This window comes from Puma concolor, chromosome B3, assembly GCF_028749965.1.
Source record: "Puma concolor isolate L17-30 chromosome B3, mPumCon1.1.hap2, whole genome shotgun sequence".
Taxonomy (NCBI): domain Eukaryota; kingdom Metazoa; phylum Chordata; class Mammalia; order Carnivora; family Felidae; genus Puma; species Puma concolor.
This window is the reverse complement of record NC_141672.1, coordinates 93,173,096-93,190,158: the sequence shown is the minus strand read 5'-3', so window position 1 is coordinate 93,190,158 and position 17,063 is coordinate 93,173,096. Positions and strand designations below refer to the sequence as shown.

General features: G+C 41.9%; 1 long non-coding RNA gene across 1 annotated transcript; it reads left to right on the top strand.

Annotated features, from left to right (window-relative positions):
* The first annotated feature begins 8,828 nt into the window (after nt 1-8,828).
* Nucleotides 8,829-12,041, top strand: LOC147580211 (uncharacterized). The gene is made up of 3 exons (XR_015251902.1): nt 8,829-9,016; nt 11,060-11,092; nt 11,847-12,041. It is a non-coding gene; the product is annotated as an uncharacterized LOC147580211 (long non-coding RNA).
* Nucleotides 12,042-17,063: the final 5,022 nt, after the last annotated feature.

The window sequence follows — 17,063 nt, the reverse complement described above, 5'->3', positions numbered from 1 at the left end:
CGTCAGGCCCATGTGGTTAGCACAGGAGTGTCTTTCAGCAGGAGCTGGGGCAGGGCAGGCACTGTGAGTGGCACATTTTGCCACGCTCTCATGCCTACTAGTTTACCTAGCCTTTCTTCTAGGTGGTAGGTAGGTTGGGGGTCTGAGACTCCAGTTCCTGGGGTGATGGGCACAGAAGGCCCTGGCATTCTTTCTGCCTGCCCTGCTGTGGTCATAGCATATGCCTGTGCCAGAGTCCAAAGCAATCCCCCTATACTAGGTCAGGGCATGACAGATCAATGTAAGTGAGTCTCTCACTGAAAATGCTAAAACAAAAGAGAAGTCAAGATTTGTCTCTTGTGGGGCTCCCTTTGTGTCTCCACTTCTGTGTGTGAGAGCCTCATGTAGCAGATAGGAGGGGCTGCCCTCTCACTGATGAGGTAAGGAGTCTGTAGCAGGCAGCATCCTGAGCAGCAAGGTCAAAACCCAAATCCAGCTTATTTCATTCAGGAGAGGTATGATCAGACAATAGCGGGGAGCTCTGAGATTCTCCAGGAGGGTTTGGAAGCTGTATTACCAGGTCCAATGACCAGGTCATTGAAGTCACCTCTTTAAATTTTGTTTTTAAGGGGCGCCTGGGTGGCGCAGTCGGTTAAGCGTCCGACTTCAGCCAGGTCGCGATCTCTCGGTCCGTGAGTTCGAGCCCCGCGTCAGGCTCTGGGCTGATGGCTCAGAGCCTGGAGCCTGTTTCCGATTCTGTGTCTCCCTCTCTCTCTGCCCCTTCCCCGTTCATGCTCTGTCTCTCTCTGTCCCAAAAATAAATAAACGTTGAAAAAAAATTAAAAAAAAATAAATTTTGTTTTTAATATTTATTCATTTTTGAGAGATAGAGTGTGAGTGGAGGAGGGGCAAAGAGAGAGAGACACACACAATCCAAAGCAGGCTCCAGGCTCTGAGCTGTCAGCACAGAGTCTGAGGTGGGGCTCAAACTCACGGACTGCCAGATCATGAACTGAGGTGAAGTCAGACACTTAATCAAATGAGCCACCCAGGCATCTCTCTAGATTTTTTTTTAACGTTTTATTTATTTTTGAGGGGGAGGGTAGTGAGAGACGGAGATGCTGAATCTGAAGCAGGCTCTAGGCTCTGAGCTGTCAACACAGAGCCCAATGCAGGGTTTGAACCCACGAACCGTGAGATCATGACCTGAGCCAAGGTCGGATACTCAACCAACTGAGCCACCCAGGCGCCCCTGAAGATACCTCTCTAACTGCCATTGGGTATCAGGGCTCAGCTTGTTTCCCTGCACCACAGTCCTAGACTCTGCTGCTTAAACAGCAGCCACACTTGCTTTTGGAAAGCAGGCATAGCCACCACCAGCCTTTGCCAGAATGAGCTCTCCAAGGCCTAGGCTTTTCCCAATTTAAAACAGAGGGGGTGCTTGCTGTCTGATGGTGGGTCCTAGGTTACATGTCCAGGCCCTAGTTGCAAGGAAAGTTAGCAATGCACCTTGCAGCAGTGATCTCTGCTTTTTAAGGTAGAGGGTTCCCCAAACATGGAAATAGCATTCAAGTACTAGGCAGTAAGACAAATGACAAGGATTATCCCCTGGGGCCTTGTCCATTTTAGAACAGGAGAGCAATGTGAGGAAAACCATGTGTTCGTGTACTACATGTTTGTGTTCTCCCAAATTCATGTATAAAAGCCCTACCCTCTAATATGATGGTATTTGGAGATGGGAATTTTGTGAGCAGTTAGACCCTAAGGGTAGAGTCCTCATGATGGGATTACAGCCCTTATAAGAAGACACACAAGAGAACATGCTCCTCTCTCTGCTTTCCATGTGAAGATAAAACCAGAAGATGGTCAGCTGCACAGAAGGAAGAGGGCCCTTACCAAGAATGGAATCTGCCAGCACCTTGACCTTGGACTTCCAGCCTCCACAACCGTGAGAAAGAATTGTCTTTTGGTTAAGTCCCCCTGGTCCATGGTGTCTTGTTATAGCAGTCGGAGCTGACTAAACACAGCGTTTTGGGGAAATAGGCCTGGCGGAGTTTTTAGGACAGATTGTACGAGAGAGATTGAAAGGGAGGGACTACATAAGGAGTGGTATAATGATCTGATTACCTTGTGGTGGTGTCTCACCAAGGGAGGAGAACTCTAGTCTCATATAGATAATTTCTTTCTTTTTTAAAGTATTCTTTAATTTTTTTAATGTTTGTTTATTTTTGAGAAAGAGAGAGACAGAGACAGACAGACCGTGAGCAGGGGAGGGGCAGAAAGAGAGGGAGACACAGAATCTGAAGCAGGCTGCAGGCTCCGAGCCGTCAGCACAGAGTCCCATGTGGGGCTCAAACTCATGAACCATGAGGTCATGACCTGGGCCGAAGTCAGATGCTTAACTGACTGCACCATCCAGGCACCCCTCATATAGATTCTCTCTAAGCAGTCTCAATCTTGAGGGGCATAAGCTGAGACAGACAGACCAATAAGCACACAGACAGATACACGGACAGGCAGATTCATCCGGAGTGCAGGAGGTGGTACCGTCTATTCGTGGAGGTGTGCTTCAGCTCCAGAGCCCGAGGTGAAGACTCCAGTCCACTACTGGATGCCTTGCTAGCTATGGAAACTGGGGTCAGTTAATTCGCCTGTAAGCCTCAGACTTGCCAACTGTAAAAAGGGGATACTGACAGCGTCTACAACATGCAGTGAGAACCAGAAGGACTTGTGCACAAAGAACTGGCAGAGTGGCTGCCCCAGCCAGATTGCCAATAAATGCTGTGTATTAATAATGATATTCTGACGTGAGGTCGTGAGGCTGGCCTGTTTGGGAGGCATGGAAGTGAGGCAGGGAGGGCGAATGTGGGGGGGATGTGAAAGGCAGCACAGACGGGGCATTGTGACAGATGGGGGCAAGGGCGCAGGGGAGAATAAAGGGTCAGAGAAGACTGCATAAATTATTGATAAATCATCTCTCTCATTTGGTTCTTGGCATCGGGTTGTTTTGATTTGGGCTGGCGTTTTTCAGATAAAATAACAGGAAGAGAACAATTGAGAATTTGATCTGATAGAATGTATTACCCGAGAAGTGAAAGAATGTCTGAGCACAAACCCATAGGCAAGCGAGGAAAAGGGCACCATCCCCTCCTCCTCCCCCTCTTCCACCTTCTCCTTCAAAAGAGGATGCTTGAGAACATAGAGGAAGGGTTTTCGCCTGACTTTACCAGTCAGATAAACTGATCCTTAATCAGAACTCTTTGCTTTAAATCCACGTGAGAAGGAGACAGGATATAAATTGCAAATAAATAAATAATCAGGTCAACTCATCCCCTTAAGAATTAGTTCCTTTCTCGGCAAATGGAGGTCAGACCTAGACAAGGGGAATAAGAACTGGTCCCAAACTTGAGACTGACCTCACTGAAAGGTCAGTCCCTGTACAGTGTCATTCCTCATGGGGGCCCCCGAAAGCCCGCACATTCTAGCCTCTTATCGCCAGGAGAGGTAATGGTTGCCAGGCTTATATCTAACAGAAGTAGATGTGATTTTCCATTACCATCCAGTCTCACCTGACAGAAGGGTAACTGGGGAATGAAAGATAGGATTTACGGATAATCTTAAGAAGCTCCCATTTATATGATGCCTTGCTGCCGAAAGTGTATTCCAGAAACCAGAAGCATTGGCATCCCTTGGGAGCCTGGTAGACATGCAGGGCTTTGGGCCCCACAGAATCAGACCAGCTAAATCAGAATCTGCATTTCAACAAGATCCCCGGGTAATCTGGGGGATCACTGCTTTTGAAAAGTGCTGCCTGAAGGCAGGAGGGAGGGGGTGGGTATAGAGAGATCAGTTTTATGGAAGACAGAAGGAGGAGGCACTGGGAAGGTGGAAGCAGAATGCAGGTCTCACTCATAATTGTGTCTGGAGCTTCTGGGCTTCTGAGAGGTGTTTAGACCAGTGACTCATAACAAAATCTCTTGCAAGGTAGAAGGCAGCAGTAACAGTCTTCACAAAGTTCTCTGAAAGCCGGAAGCGTCACGTCAGCTCCGCTCCAGGTGCAGGGCTGCTGTCGACAACAGGTTTATTGAGCTCAGCGCGTGCAGAACACTTGCCCTCTTCCTTTAAATTGGAAACAGATTGCAGCACCGTAGGCAGTGTCATTGAGAAGGTGGCGACTGCCTTGCTCCCCTCTCCAAAGTCACCCAGAGTAAAAGTGGATTCTAACATCCCTGGGCCACTCTGGCCGGACTTTTCGGCCCTCCTAGAGTAACTTTCTAAATACAGCTTCTTCTTCAGTTTGTTTTGTAATTCCCTATTTTAGAGGTTCTGAAAGCATGGCCCTCAGACCAGTAACCTCCGCATCACCTAGGAACATCAGAAATGTAAAATTCTTGGGTTCCACCCCAGATCTACTGAATCAGAAACTCTGGGGTTGGGGTAGCAATCAGAAACAAATTCCTGGGAGTTTCTGATGCCAGCTGAAGTTTGCAAACAAATGACCTACTTACTTTTACTTTTATTTTTTTAAATGTTAATTTATTTTGGGGGGAGGAGGGAGGGAGAGAACGAGTGGGGGAGGGGCAGAGAGAGAGGGAGACACAGAATCTGAAACAGGCTCCAGGCTCTGGGCTGTCAGCACAGAGCCTGACATGGGACCCGAACTCACGAACCACGAGACCATGTCCTGAGCTGAAGTCGAATGCTTAACCCACTGAGCCACCCAGGAGACCCAAGTTCTTGATATTTTAAAGAGAACTTTTGCAAGTAGTGTTACCTGTCCTCTCATTCACTCTCTCGCTCTCTCTCTCTCTCTCTCTCTCTCCCCCCCATCTCTCTCTAACACACACACACACACACACACACACACACACACACACACACACACACCACCTTTGTGAAACCAACAGAGCAGGTGTCCAATCATGTTATCCATTTTAATGGGTAAGGAAACTGTCCCCAACCACACAGCTGTTTGATCCCCAGGAGTCAGAGTGATTTTGGTTTTGAATTTTCAGGAAACATCCAATGCGCAAATTCTGTAAGGTCTCATTCAGGAATGGACATGTCTCCATTGATGAGGCTATTTTCTCTCATGCATTCTGAAGTTCTGTAAATCTTTTTGGAGGCCTCTTGGAGTGACTGGAGATGTGGAGAATCTTGGACTACTTTTGCTTTATTTGCAAAGTACCTTTTTGTTATGCTCACTAGAGCTAGTGCCTTTCCAGTCCCTTCCATAGAAGGGGTCAACAACCTGAGGCTGATTTCCTGTTTGCCTTTGCTTAAAATTTGAAAGCTTCCACAAGGCCCAGATGTTGGGGTTAGGGGCTGGAAGCTCTACTTTAAAAGGCAAGACTGCTTGCCCTTTGGGGACATTAGTGTGGGTTTGCTACTGCCACGGTAGTTGCATGTCCTGTCTACTTCCCAGCATATCCAAGGGTGTACTGTGATCAATGCATATTGGACCAGGAGTGGAAAGCACGGGGGGAAAGGAGGTGAGTGGGCAGGAAGATAGGACCCATCAGAAGGTACCCCTCCACAGACAATGGGACCATGTAGCTTCTGGCTCCGGGCTATGCCTGAAAAGCAGTCTCTGAGAAGCTACCTGGTGGTGCAGGAAGAATATTTAACTAGGATGGGAAGATTTGGGTTCTGGTCCCAGTTCTCCTGATTCATTTGCTCTGCGAGTTTGGGCAAATCACTTAAGCTCTTGGACCCCTCTTTCCACACCCATTAAATGGAAGGATAAATACCTGCCTGCAGGACTTACTGAGGTCTGCCTCGGAAAGGAACCATAGCCTGGGCAGTGCTATGCAAAGTGAAGTGCTGGGCATTCTGCATGATTCCTTGTGCTGTGTGGTCCCCACTGCTCTGCCCCTCAGGGAGACCTCTGCCTTTCCTCTCCCGTGGGAGGATAGAAAATGCCTTTCAGGGGGATCACAGAAGCTTCTTGCAACAGGGCAGTGATTCTTCAGCAATGCTTTTGTATGCCTGGACTCAGGGCCACCCAGAGGAGCCCCAAGAGGGTCCCTCACCCCTCTTTGCCCACAAGGCTCTGCCAGTGCCCTCTTCCACCCAAAGCACAGAATCCAACCCTATGAAGACAGTCTCTGTTCTGTCCTCCATGAAGCTGAATAGAGTCCATTCTCCTTCTTCTGCACCTTTTATCTCAAAGGATTCCTGAGCACACAATACACTTTATAGCCTGGTCCTCTGCCACTAGATAATAAAGGGTCTTTCATTGACCAGTGCTGTTGAAATGCCACCACCTCCGCTGGGCAGCTGCCACACAGCTGTTCTGAACTATACAGAAAACATCTCTCAATTGTAGGTCATTTAGAATGTCATACTCTGATCAGGGCCTGGGACAGCACCAAGGCCTGCAGGTTATAGGAAAGCCTAGAGCTTCGTCACACACATACACACACACACACACACACACACACACACACTTAAAGCAACCTCCCAAACAATTCTAAGAGAGCCCAGACTGAATTCAATAATATGATGTTGGTTTGTTTTGGAATGAAGATCCAAACTTTGACCCTGTTCATTTTTGCCCTATTCAAAGTGGTCTCCATTATAAACAATTGGGCCTCTTACAATGGGAATTGTATAAATAAAATGTGAGAGTGGTATAATTAGCTTTACTTGGTCCTGTCTCCAAAGAACTATGGATATCAGTGTGTTTTGCCTAATGCGTTTCCACAAAAGGTTTGCCATGTGCCAGAGCTGGCTGGGAGCTGAGAGGCTAACATGAAGAGGACAGTTTCTGAACTTAAGTCAAGCACATTCAGATGTTCACCTTCCTGATGTTAAAGGAAAGGGCTTGGGGGTAATTTCAGACCCCTGACTCTTGTTCACAACAGATGGGCCTCTCCAGGCCAAACAGCCAACTAGAATAGCCCTGACAGCCAAAGGCTACTTGAGCCCGCCCTCAGTTTCCCTCTCACTATTCAGAGGAAATCCAGAGCAAGTTTGGGGAGCTTTTCAATAATTATTACATAAAAACCTTATAGTTATGATATCAGAAATGACTGCTGGAATTTGGGTTTCTTTTCTAGTGCTAACTACAGCCAAGCATAATTTTTATTAAGTTTTCTTCAAAGGGATGATTCAGATTTTTATTGTGTTGTTTAGATTTTATTTCTTTAACTGCCCAAATAAATGTCCCATAAAAAGGAAGTTTGCATTGTGACTATTCCAGGGATCTGTGTATGTGGGTCTAATATAGTGCTTAGAACACCCACCCCCTTAGCTCTTTAATTTCTGCTGCCTTTGTGGGTGTTGACTACTTTTAAAGTTCACAGAATCCCTTCACAGAATTCCTCAGGAGCACAGTGGGAGAAGGAGGAGGAACACTGTGATGGCTTGAAGTCTGTTCAAAGACTCAAATTTGGGGGTGCCTGGGTGACTCAGTTGGTTAAGCATCTGACTTTGGCTTAGTTAATGATCTCATGGTTTGTGGGTTCAAGCCCCACATCAGGCACTGTGCTGACAGCTCGGAGCCTGGAGCCTGCTTCAGATTTTGTGTGTGTGTCTCTCTCTCTGCCCCTCCCCTGCTCTCTCTCTCCTCTCAAAAATAAATAAACATTAAAAAAAGACTCAAATTTGTGTTTTCCACAGAACCATCTAAAACCAATCATCGATAATTTCTTAAACACCAATTTGTGCCAGAGATATGGTGGGGACTTGTCAGAAGTCTAGGGGTAGTATATGAGCTATATAAGGAAAAATCCTTAGGGAGATCTGAGGAGCAAGATGAGATAAACATGGGAAATAATGTGAGAATAGTCCATGATGATATGTCATTAAGTACTACATTTTCTGCTGTGGACTTCAGGGCTCAGTTGGGAGTTGGGAGTTGGAGTTCAGCTGAGAGGAGGCATTAATTGACACAAAGGTAGACAAATCAGAGTGATGGCCAGGTACAATTATGTATTGATGAGCTAGGTTGAAAAACTTTTTGTTGGAACAATAGTTTTTAAACACTCAGTTGACCATCAAGATGATCCATCAGTGGCCACATGGTCATTCCATGGAGATATCAACTTGCTTCTGTAGCTCCAACTTTTACCTTCTCTTCCCCTAAGGGCAGTCTTCCCAGGGAGACAGCGCCGCCATAGGCTGGCGGTTGAACTGCAAGTGACATCAGTCCAGTGGTGGGAAATTACACAACGGGTATTTCTACATCGTCTAATCCAGTGATTCTCCCACTTGGGTGTACATCACGATTATTTGGAGGTCTTGTTACACAGATTGCTGGATCCTACCCACAGGGTATCCAATTCAGTAGGTCTGGGGCTTGAGACAGAACCAGAGAGACTTGCATATTTAAGAAGTCCCAGGTGATGCTGATGATACAGGTCCAGGGGCCACACTTTGAGAACGACCCATCGAATCCATTATCTCTGTTTACAAATGAGGAACCCGAGGCCCAGAGAATTCTGAGTTTAAAAAGTGTATTGGAAGGCCCTCCCCGCTCACTCTGTGCCGAGTCCAGTCTGAGATTTTATTTTATTTTATTTTATTTTTTTTAATTTTTTTTCAATATATGAAATTTATTGCCAAATTGGTTTCCATACAACACTCAGTGCTCATCCCAAAAGGTGCCCTCCTCACTACCCATCACCCACCATCCCCTCCCCAGTCTGAGATTTTAATTGTTGGAGAACTGAGCGCCTCTAATCTCAGCAAAAGTTCTTGCATATTTAGGAACAGATCTTCCCCCAGTCAGGACAAACCAGCTAACTTTGAGGGTCTTAAGGCTATGAAAATGTTACATTAATAAAACAATATTTTTCTTTAAACTACTAATATCTTACGTCCTTGATCTTACAGCCTGTAGGTGGCAGTGCCTTCCTTCTGTATGTGCAGCTAGAGGCTCGACCAGTTTCATTTCTAGAGGCTCTGGGAAGCCTGCACCACCTACAGCGGGAGAGATTAGGCCACCTACCTGGCCCAGGACAGCTCCTCCAGGGACAGCGGAATCAGATAACAGGATTTAATATGCTGAGAACTGTGTTGTTCTTGATCCTACGTGAGTTTTTTTTTTTTTAATTTTTTAATTTTAATGTTATTATTTTCTGATTGTTTTTGTTTAACTAGTTCCATTCTTATTCTTTGCGCAAGGTATTACAACTTAAACTCTGTGAAAAGCCTGGAACCAGAGACATAGAGACGTGGAGCTACTGAAATGCCACAAATTTATTTATTGTAAGAGAGCATTCTTTTTTTTTTTTTATATATGAAATTTATTGTCAAATTGGTTTCCATACAACACCCAGTACTCATCCCAAAAGGTGCCCTCCTCAATACCCATCACCCACCCTCTCCTCCCTCCCACCCCCCATCAACCCTTAGTTTGTTCTCAGTTCTCAACAGTCTCTTATGCTTTGGCTGTAAGAGAGCATTCTTCATGGGAGAGGTTTCTGTCCACCAAAGCACCCTTTTATTGGTGCAAGTTGGGGGCGGGGAGGGAGAAAAAAGGAAAGTATGATTCTAGAAGCCACATTGCAGAGATGCCAAAGGGAGGTTCAAACAAGTGAGTGATTGTTCATTAGCTACAGTCAATGATTAAACATGAATTCCCCATTTCCATATGACCCTGGGACTTGCAGATGACCTGTTGGTATGTGATTTCCATTTCGTCAGCAGTCACTGACATGAAATGTAACATTCCCTGTGCGTTCAAAATGAAAATGAAGTCACATTGTAAGAGTCTGAGGTGTGTGCTTGCAAACACCTAGCCCTGCATACTTGTGTGCTCTGCCTCTCAAAGACCCCAAGGTCGGTCCCTTTCCCAACTTCCCTTGAAAGTCACTGAACTGTCCTCGCTGCTTCCATGCCAGAGAAACACTCTGATCTGATGCCTTTTGAACATTCCATCCTTTCTGCCTCCACAAAGGGAATCATGATTCCCCAGTACTGATTTCTCTCTTTCAGGTCATGCAAAGCTCAATTAATTCCATCTCAGTTAATTTCCTAGTATGTTACTATTACTAACTACTAACATACTGTTACATACTACCATACTGTTACAAACTGAAGCTGTCGTCCCCAGGTTACCCAGAGTTGACCTTAACCTCTCATTTGGCATTCAAGGATGTTAGTTTCCACCTTATTTCTTCAGCCTCATCTCCTTCTATTTCCTACCCTCCTTCTTTGCACTCACTCTGAACCTCCCATCATTTCCAAAATGATTTCATGCCTGTGGTTTTGTACATTTTGTTCCTTCTGAAAAATTCCTGTTCATTTTTGAGGATTAACTGTCATTTGGGGGAATCATTTCCACCCCCAGGCCAGCACCATGGTCTTCCTTTCATAGAGAACGTTATAGGTAATGCATATGTTGATGTCTTTCTCCCAGCCCCTCGCCTCATTTTGTTCCTTTCCCCCCTGCACCCTCCTCCACAATAGGTCAGTGATGTGATAGTAGTGACTGTCTCATTCGTCTTCATATCCCTAAGACCTGGCCTAAGGCTGGGCAGATAGTAGATGCTGAGTAAAAATGTGTGGGTTTTTAATCAATGAATCCTATTCAGGATGCTTCTTTCAAGCACTGGGTGGCTCAGTCAGTTGAGCATCTGACTCTTGATTTCAGCTCAAGTTGTGATCCCAGGGTTGTGGGATTGAGCCTCACATCTGGCTCTGCACGGATCATGGAGCCTGCTTAGGATTCTCTCTTTCTCTCTCTCTCTCTCTCTCTTTCTCTCTCTCTCTCTCTCTCTCTCTCTCCCTCTTCCTCCCTGCTTATATGCTCCTTTTCTCTCACTCTCTCTCTAAAATAAAAAAATAAAAAAGATGCTTCTGTCGTTTCTTCTGGGAAGCCCCTCCTTTCCCAACTTCAGCCTTTCCCCCCTCTATTATTTCCTTGTGAACCAACAAAAATAACTTGAGTTCTACAAGTAATGGGTTTGTATCAAGGACAAGACAACAATGTTGAAGTGAAGAGCTTGAGGGACGATTCTCCTCCTACCACCACAAAACCAGCATCTTCAGTGTCTCCAAATCCTGGAAAGTTGTCTGAATTCCCTTCCAGAATATTCACAGACGTTTTCATCTACCTCTTTATCTCTCCTAGATGAACTGACCTTTCCTCAAGCACCAGAATTAAGTAAGTAAACATGATTTGTTTGTGACTATTATATGTTTTGTTTTTGGTTTTGAAACAATCTTGAGTTCTACTTATTTTCATTACAATAGTGTGCTATTTCTGATACTTTGTGGGTTAGAGAGGGTATTGCAGCCAAATATGTGGTCAGCTCCAACACTACAAAAACTGTTTTTAGAAGAAAACGAGTTTCACATTTCAGTGACTGACCTAAAAATGAACTTTTTGAACATGTCCTATGTTTTAATGTGAGAAACTTGTCCCTGCATACATTTGATATCAATTGCAAGAGTGGTCAATTCTTCCATTATGTCACAGAGCAGACCATGGGGCCAAAGACATGTATACCTGACAATGTGCTGGAAAATCTCTTATGACTCCTAGGAACATGTATCCTTAATAATCTCCAGTGACGTATCTTTGTGTTTGCTGTAATAATGGGGATAAAACTGGATAAAACTGGGATAAACAGGAGGTGATTCCTTAGGAAAGGGCTGTCCAGCTCCATGGGAAGGGTGTTGAAAAGGTGTCATAACATGTGTGAGGCTTGGCAATCCAACTCGAGAATCAGTGACAATGACTGACAGAGCTGCCTCACTGAGGTTGGTCAGTGCAATTAACCATGGAAATAAGTGATGTAAAAGTGAAAAAAAAAAAAAGCTTTAAAGAAAGAGCCAATCGCTTTGTTATTTAGCACACAAGCAGAGACACTGCTTATTTGAGATGTCAGGGGATTAATTTGTCTTCAAATTTCCAGATGGAGACTCTGATGGGGCAGTGAATACCATGAGGTGGCCGGCAGGACTTGGTCAGGCTGGAAGAGGAGCGTTCAGGTTGGAGGGAGACAACGGGAGAGGAGATCTCAACAATAACTCAGGGAGAGACCCCAGACCCGTAGACACGACTTCTCCTGGTAAGACCCATTTGGAGTAGGAATTAAAATATTAAAGAACACAAGCCCCATGAGAATGCAAATGGATAGGTTTTATCCACAGCTGCTGCAGCCAGGTGGTATGTTTGAATGTATGACACGAGAAATCACCATAAAGAACTTCAGAGTGTGCAGGAAGAGCTTTCCAGATAGCACTCATGTTAGAAATTATTTTCTTTTCATCCAAAATTTAAGATAATTCATAACACCTTCCCACCACAGCAATGCAGAGGAGAAGGCATTTTATAGCAATTATTTTGCAGAAGCATTTTCGTATTGGAGTAAAATAGACCTGAAGAATTTCAGCTTTGCATATGTATGAAATAGGAAACGAGTAACCAAAATGCCTAGAGCAAGAGAAATACATTAAAAACAACCACAAACAGGTAAACCCCACGTTGTTTGAAGGCTGACCTCTAAGCATTAGTAACTGCATTGACAAACAATATATATACATACATACATATATATATACATGCATATATGTGTACATATATATATACATACATACATGTATACATATATATACATACATACATCCACATTTATTTTTATTAAACATAATATATATAAAAATAATATATATAATTTATATGTAAAGTTTAAAGGCTAATAATGAAATGAACACTAATGGATTAATCGGTAAGCTTAAAAAATACAACATCTGATGCCCCTGTATGTTCATCCTCCTCTGATCCCTCTACCTGCCTTCTAGAGCTAACCACTATTTTGAATTTTTACCACATCCAAATCCCTAATAGTTTAGTTTTAAACTTTATACAAGTGGAAGATAATACCGTATGTATATTCTCCTGGAAACTTTCCCCTCTCATTTTTGTGCTTTGAGAATTCTGTCTTTTATTGCTGTGTGGTATTTCATTTTAAGAATACCACAGTTTATTTGTCCAGACTCTTGTTAAAGGACACTTAGGCTCTTTCTGGATATTACAATTCCAAAAAAGCTGATATGAACATTCTTGTCCATGTTTACTGGAACACATGTGCAAGTGCCTCCCAAGATCAGAATAGTTATGTAGTAGGAAATGCACATCTTCCATTTGATTAGGTAGTGACAAATGGTTTTCCTAACACTGTGCCAGCAGTATATAGGAATTCTCATTGCTCCACAGTCTCTTCAGCCCTTGCTGTTGCCAGACTTCTGCATTTTTGCCATCTGGTGGAAGCAAAATAGTTGTGGTTTTAATATAAATTCTCTCTTTTGATGAGGTCGAACATATTTTCATATGGTTATTGGCCATAAGTACTTCTTCCATGAACTGTCTAGTTTTTTATGGGATTGATTATTAATTTTATAGATTATTTAAATAGCTAATATATTAATCCTTTGCCATTAGTGTGGCAAATGTGAGTCAAATTTTAGTTTCTTCATAAAATTATGCTAATATTTTCAATGTTCATCACATACGTATACATAGATAGCTCTATCGTCATGGGAAAAGTAAATTTCTGTTGCAGTATAACAAAACTATTTTCTATCCTAGTGTAGGGCTGGTAGTGTTTTATATGATTGACTACATTAGAATCTGAACAGCTAAGGCTTTGTCTTCATCAGGTACCTCCTACCTAAACAAAGCACTTGACCAGTGCGATTTGGTTATTCTGAAAGAGGAGAAAACCAGGCAAGCCACTGGGCATTGTCATTATGAAATTAAGTAGCAGTCTCTCTCATCTCACAACTCTTTCTTTTTGTCTGTACTTCCAACATCCTTACATTCCCCCAAAAGACAGAGAAAGTAAAGGATAGAGACCTAATAGCTACAAGGTTGAAACAAATGAGGATGATTAATATGTTCATATCCACCCTCTCTACCCTTGCTTAGCAGCCTGAAATTCTTCCTGATGTCCCTCATCACATTAGGCACATCACTTACTATAGAGTATTCTAATGGAGAGATTGTTTAATGTCTGTTTGTCCCATTTCACCCCAGACTATAACTCTCTCTGACTGCAAGGCTTTGTCTTCCATTTGTCACAGTGCCCTCAGCACCTAGCACAGTGCCTGGCACTCAGTGGTTCTCAGAAAAATACAGTATGTGAAAAAGATTTGAGGTCTTAGTTGACAGTAAGTTCAATATAACATGGCTGTTGCTTTGGTTCTTTGGATATTAAGTACTTAGTTTAGAATCACTATTCCAAACCCCTGGTCAACTTTTCGCATTTTTAACCCAATAACTAATTGTTTTGATAATACTTACTATAAATCATGTTTTGGGGCACCTGGGTGGCTCAGTCAGAATGAAATCCAACAATGTGAATGGAACTAGAATGTATTATACTAAGCGAAATAAGTCAGTCAGAGGAAGATAAATATCGTATGATTTCACTTGTATGGAATTTAAGAAACACAACAGATGAACATAAGGGAAGGGAAGGAAAAATAAGATAAAAACAGAGAGGGAGGCAAACTATAAGAAAGTCTTAATTACAGAGAACAATCTGAAGATTGCTGGAGGGGAGATAGGCGGGGGGATGGGCTACATGAATGATGGGCATTAAGGAGAGCACGTGTTGGGATGAGTGTTATATTTAAGCAATGAATCACTAAATTCTACTTCTGAAACCATCATTATACTATATGTTAGCTATATGTTAACTAACTTGGATTTAAATAAAATTTAAAGAAGAAAAGAAGAAAAAAAAAGATTTCTCATCTCAGAGGTATGCTTTGATTTTCTGTCCTGTTCAACTTGCTTTCAAAACATCAGTGCTGGGGCACCTGGGTGGCTCAGTTGGTTGAGCACCCAACTTCAGCTCAGGTCATGATCTCACAACTTATGGGTTTGAGACCTGCGTCCGGCTCTGTTCTGACAGCTCAGAGCCTTGAGCCTACTTTGGTTTCTGTCTCTGATTCCTCTGCTTCTCTCCCTCTCTCTCTCTCTCTCTCTCAAATATACATATACATTAAAAAATTTAAACTTAAAAAAACCCCCAAAATATCAGTGCTCTGGATGATGGCACTGATAACATCCTGATAGAGGACACATATGCATAAAGCTGGGAGGGAAGGAGGTTGTGATAAGCTAAATCTATCAATATGGGATCTAGTAAACACAAATGTTAAACTCTTCAGTTGAGTACAAAAAAGAAAACTGTCCCCAATTCAAGGGAAAATATGTGCTTCAGTGGCTAACTATGCATTGTTTACAGCACAGTCTTCTGGATTACCTTCTGGAGTATCTGATTCTATGGAGATTTTGTAGCTTTCCTTGCTTTTGAGATATTTTACAATTATGTACATTGCAGATAAGGTATAGCGGTGCAAAATAATTCTTTTCTATACATTTGCAAATGAGTTTGTCTGGTGGAGTTTCAATGGACTCTGTGGATTGACGAGTCTTGTGTCCATTTGCAAATTCATTTCAATATTCCAAATCTATCAGTGTGTTCTTTGGATTCTCCTTTGAGCTTGGTTCCCTCATTAGTGATTTAAATAAGTATTTAACACATGTCCACTTTATTTGTATGCAAGAATTGCAATTTACCTTATTTTGAGAGTTATCTTTAATAAAAGAAAGAATGAGAATAACTTGGGTAGGATACAATATGCAAAAAAGATTTGAGCTCTTAGTTGACAATAAATTCAATACAAGTCATTAGTGTAATATGCCTATTGCTTTAGTTCTTTTAAGTTTATCAAGTACTTAGTTTAGAATCACTATTCCAAACCACTGGCCAACTTTTCTTATTTTTAACCCAATAACTAATTATTTTGATAATAGTAGCTATAAATCATGTTTTAAAATCTGGTATAGCAAGCCATTATAATTATGTTGGTTAAAAGAACACTTCGATATTCTTGATAGTTTATTCTTCTAAATGAATTACACTGTGAGTTTGTCAGAGTCTATAATGTATTCATTTGGGATCTTGGTTTTGCATAAAATCTATAAATATTTGCTTAGGAATTATTGTCATTGCTACTGTATTTGGTTTTTCCAATAAGAAACAATATATATCTCTCCAATTATTCTTCTCATCTTTTATTTCTCCCATTAGGAATTTTAAATTTTATTTGAATAATTAAATCATTTATGTCTTGAATTATATAAATATGCATTTAATGATTTCAGTTGTAATAGAATCTTTTTTATTGTGTCTCTAGCTATTTGTCATGGGTCTAAAAGAATGCAATTGAGTGTTATATTTGTTTTTTGTTTTTTTTCCTAAGAAGTTCTTATCATCCTTCCAGGAAAATTTATTCTACTTTTCTCCAGTTCATACCACTAGCATTTCTAGTGCTATGTTTTTAAAAAGTGGGTTAAAAAAACTCAACTAGATATTTTTGGTTTGAAAATAGTTTGCATTCATCCTGGAGAAAACCCAAATAAGAAAAATTTTAGCTCCTCCTTTTCCTTCCTCAAAGATATCTTGAGTAAAGGATGCTTCACATTTTAGGTAAGGTTATTTTGGGATGAGGCAGTTAGAAATACCAACACAAGTTATAAATCTTTTTAGTCAATACTTGACCAAAGATAATTTAGTACTGCCATGGGTTCAATCAATGTCTGCATGTGTAGTCCAGGGCCCAGGAGTATATTTACTCAAAGATACTATTTGGAAATTCTACACTGTTTCTTCAGCATTTTTTTCCTGAGTGTGTGCAGCATGTAAAGGAGATCAAAAGTTTGAAATTAAGATTAAAAGATAAACCAGAGTAAAAATTTTCTTAAATGTTAATATGTTTTCGATTCATTTCCAAATTTTCCTTTCTTCATTTTTTGCTAGTCACCATCTGTCTTTAATTATAACTTAACTCAATTTCCTTTGAAAGTCCTTTTTCCAAATTAAAAATATTTTTTTCTAAGTATTTTCTACATTTCAGTTGTTTGAACTTAAAAATTTATGAAGCCCTCTGAGTCTCCATTTCTTTATTTGTAAAATGAGAATGAAAAAGTGTTTTGCATGTCTCCCTAGGTGGTTGTTTGAATTATATAAAATGGTTAGGGCATATTCTCCTTTGGAAGAATGGTTGGCCATTGAGGACCACATCAACTAAGTTCAATAAGAATATGTTAAATCTAC